Here is a 4928-nt window from a genome sequence, read left to right as displayed (position 1 = left end):
AAAATGCTCTGCATCATCATCAGCATGTATTTATTAGTTATTAGTTTACCACTTTTTTCCCCTTCAAGGAGCTTAAGGAGTCTTATTAGAAACTGTCTGACAGTATCAAACACAGCATATTCTGTATCTGCTTGTTTCAGCTCTTCATTGAAGCTATATGATGTTACACAAGACTGCGTGTTTTTATGGTTTATATCATCACATAGAAATGCTCAAGATGCCTTGTGCATCACTCACACTTCCCTAGAATTCAGCCTGACATATATTTGGTAAAAGTTGAAGTGAAGCTCTGCGTGTCTGATTGCACAAGATGAGTTCAGAACAACTTAAGAGTTAAACTCTTTGTTTAAAAAAATAAAGAGACTTACATTTGTAATTGTAACCAAATGTTCCATACCTACCGTAACCTGAACATGAAATCTGAGAAGCATGAGATATGAAATATTGATGAAATATTTCCTATTGAGACAATTCACACTCTGTTTTTGTTTGTTTGAATTTTAGTATCTATAAATATGGATACATTCAATATATATCCATTTTAATAGAGCAATAAGAAGCATTAACAACTCTCTTATTGTTTACAGTAACTCCTTCCAACATTTTAGTTGTTATGAACTTCTGAAACTCTGTGTCACCCTGTAGCAACAGTACACTGTTTACTCTGCTTGTATGAGATGAAAAACGTATGCATTTATGACCGTTATGCTCCACTGGAGACTGGATTGATGCCAAGTTTTAAGTCAAATGATATCAAAAGCTGAAGCTCCAACATGCACAAAAATGCACACACACCTGCTTACAAGCTCCTCTGGGTGGTGAATGAGGACTGAGACTGAAGCAGTGTATTTAGCCATACTGGTCAAAATGTTTCTGGCCAGTATGGTTTGGAACATACTGAGCAAGTGGATGGACAGTGGAGAACTGGGTTCTGCTGCAGCAGTGGTTTCAGCAGATGTATGAATGTTATAATACTTTTTTTCTTCACCATGAAAAACTCGTCACTTTTGGAATTACAACTGACATAAAACTGACCAGCCACTCCGCCAGAAAGCACAAACACAAACGTTACAGCCACCTTTTAAGTATATGGGAAATGAGTTCTCAATACTCAAAAGATAGATTTTGGGTGGAGTATCATTTTAAACTAATTTCCTGTCGGTATGCTTGTGTTTGCCTCATAAAAGCATAACAAAAGTAGCGTAACGTAATTTTAAGAAGCGTAATTAAATCTTTACAACCTATAATGTAGCTGACAGATCAGGTTCTGTGGCTCCAGTCCGTCCGCTTCCTCAAAAGCAGCACATACATGTAACAAAAGATTTCCTGATTGAATTTTACAAAAGACTTCTCAGTAGACAAAAGGATACTTAGAAGCCACTCGTCATCATGAGCAAAGTCTTTTCAGCCTTGTTTTTTTTCTAAACCCAAAGCTGACAGTTTCGACAGTCATGACTGTATGTTGCACACAGGTTGTAAACCAAGATTTGACTTTTTATTCCTCACTCCTTTAACTCTTCTGACCTGTATATCTTATTTCGCTGAGTCATACCATAGGCCTCCATTAAAAAAAATGATTAAAACACATAAATGAGCCAGACCATTACTGTGACTGACATGTTCCTTCAGTACCTTGAACACTGGCGTTGTACAGGGCTGCAACTAATGATTATTTTAATCTGCCAGTTATTCTTTTTTTTTTTTTGATGATTTTGTTTTATCTACAAAATGTCAGAAAAATCTTTAAATGTCAACAGTCAAAAAAACAAAAGACATTCAGTGTATCATCACAGAGGACAAAGCTTAACCTCCTCACTTCTGAGAAGATGAAACCAGCAAACAATGCAACACTTTTTGTCTTTTCATTGGATTTGTTGACAATATAAGAAATATATAGAATAATGCAAGCAGATAGGTCATGTTTCCCCCCTGGAGTCTAGACACTGCTGGGTGAACCTCCATGCTGGTGATGGAAACTGTGATGGGTTGTGCAATACTCTGCTGTTGTTTTTTTTTTTTTTTTATAGCTTACTTGCATTCCCTTAATGCTTGGGGTAAGCTCCTTTATCATAGCTTGCTATGCTCTACAGTGGTATTTATACTTTGAAAATATGCAGGCCGACCAGTGGGACGAACAAGACCAGAAGAGAAAAGTTCCTGTTATTATATTCAGTATAAACAGAATCCACATCGGTACTGAATTTTCTCACGGTTGGTGATCACACTCGGGCCAGCAGTAAACTGACGTGTTGAAAAAATAACACCTCAGTGGTATGTTTTTATTCATGCCGTCCCAACCAGGTTTGACAAGTGCACCACAGCCTGTTATTACAAACTGCCTAACAAATGTTTCCAATGTTATGTGGTGAACAGGATTCACAAATTGTCTGACAAATTGGTTGGTGAAATAAACTAAACTGTATCATATATGCTTGTTGTCTTTGTAGCAAACATAATTAACAGTTTAATACCTACATCAAGAAGTACTGCATGTTATTGCAATGATAAGTGAAAGATAAAAGCTAGAAGTTTAAAGTAAAGTGGGGATGTGTTTTGTTCAGAGGTCAATGGATCTAAATGGTGAAAACAATTTTACACTGATTTGAATTAAGGTCATGTTTAGCCCTGAAAGTTAATGATATCTTGCATGGTTCATGTATTACTAACTTGCTCATTAGTTTTATAAGCCCCACTTTCTCAGTTCATTAGTATCTGCTTTATGATGCTGCAGTGAGTCAGTGTGTCTGCCAATAACATTTAACACAACCTCCCTCAAAGTAGTTCCAAGGCCTCTGTCTGAACACGAGAGCGAGGTGTAAAGGTCGGTAACTTTTTGCTATGAAGACAATAGAGTTTAATCTGCTGCTTCCTTTCAGCAAACTAACCATCTGTGTTATGAACTTTTAAGGTTTTGTGTCACACCTGTTATACTTGTTATCCATAGGATTTATGTTTTGGTGTCACTGTTAGCATCTCACGGATATGATATGAAAATTGTACAGGTTGTCACGGCAGAAGGGTAAGTTAACGAGTTATGACGTGCAACGAAATGACTCAAACTGGGGACGCTGCAATTATAGTATACGCTACGTCTTTTTTCCCATCGTCTGCTGTTGTTCAGTGGAAGAAGAGTTGAGTGTGTCAATTGCAATAATAGGCTGAGAAGTTATGTTTGACAGCTTTATTTATTGTCCTGAAGTAGATTTATTTTGGATGTTTTAGAATCTCTGATGAACTATGTTATGTTAGAGGCTGTGGTGACATTTGGGTGGAGCTAAACAAATAAAATGGATGATGCAAACAGCTTTGCAAGAGAGGAGCAAACGCCAGGTGTGAGCGTAGGAAAAAAAAAAAGTGTTTTAGCAATGAGTCTCTCTAATTACCCTGTAAGCAATAACAAGACTGCGATTCATTCCTGTGTGTTTAAAATAAATAAGCAATGTTTCAGAGACAATGAAAGACAGAAGCAACGTAATGCACACACACAATTTATCAGTTTATCCTGCTGCATCTAATTGGAGCCGAGCCTCTGAAACTTCAATAAAATGACAAAACTGGACATGTGTCACATTGAAAATATGAATTATTAACTATTAATTATTAACTACAGTATAAGTGAAAAATCTGCCCCCCTGGTGGTGTAATTAGCTCACAGAAGAGGATGCCTAGAATACTGATCTATTCCTATATGAATCAGCTTTAAATAAGCAAAAATAATCTCAGTGAAGGAATCAATGAGGATCTGTCTTGTATCTCTTATTAGAGCGCTGACTTGTGGGAGAACATACAAAGTCAGCTTTTAATGGATTTCTTTTTCCTCTAAATGTGTTTGTTGGAGTGTTTCTGGCCTGCAGTGCCATAAACAACAAGCCTGGTTTTCACACAAGATCTCTTTCATATCTGTAAGTATCTATTCCTCTTTTCTTCTTCTATTCTATTAAGTTGCTGTTATTACTCACCATGAATCTCATCATTTTCTGTTGTAACATGCTATAAAAAAATATAGTCATGGTAACTTTTTAATATTACCTACATGTTCATGTACACGCAGATAAAAAGTCAAAAAAGGAGGAGATGCTCAAGGACCAAATATAACATCCTACGAGGCTATTCATTAGAAAAATACTGGACATAACAGCCTGTTGTCTTCTTCATTCCAAATTTCACTTGATAGACTTTTGTTGAATATAATAGGTTTTAACTGTGTGCACAGATACAAGTAAACTTTATTGGCATGACTCTTATTTTATTTTGTGTGATAGGGGATACACATTATTGCAAAAATCGGAAATATGACCAAGAAGAAATAAAAAGTCATAATTTTGGCAGCTGGTTTATTATATAAAAAAATAATAATAATAACAAAGGAGCCAAGCTTTCTGACTTTTATCAGTTTGATACTTTTTTGTCTATTTTTGACAAATAAATTGAGATCAACCACTTTGCAGCCTTATTGAATTATAATTGAGTGTGTGTGTGTGTGTGTGTGTGTGTGTGTGTGTGTGTGTGTGTGTGTGTGTGTGTGTGTGTGTGAGAGAGAGAGAGAGAGAGAGAGAAGAGACAGAGAGAGAGAGAAGAGAGGGAGAGAGAGTGAGAGAAGAGAGGGAGAGAGACATAGAGAGAGAGAGGAGAGAGAGAGAGAGAGAGAGAAGAGAGGGAGAGAGAGAGAGAGAGAGAGAGAGAGAGAGAGAGAGAGAGAGAGAGTAGCAGATGAAACATTGCTTTTGCCTGATGCCTTCCAGTTATTTTCCTCCTTTTCTGAAATCTCCCAGGTGAGTCCCGCCTTCCTCAACACAGCGGATTGGACCGCGAGCTCCATCCTCTGCTCTGATTGGCTGTTATGTGTGTCGACCGTAGCCTCCAGGTAGCAGGTCCATACTTGAGCACAGGTAAAACCTACCTGGGAGCCAGAAGAGAGGGGAGGGCTG

Source organism: Thunnus maccoyii, chromosome 13, assembly GCF_910596095.1.
Source record: "Thunnus maccoyii chromosome 13, fThuMac1.1, whole genome shotgun sequence".
Classification (NCBI taxonomy): Eukaryota; Metazoa; Chordata; class Actinopteri; order Scombriformes; family Scombridae; genus Thunnus; species Thunnus maccoyii.
Note: the sequence above shows the minus strand (reverse complement) of the source record.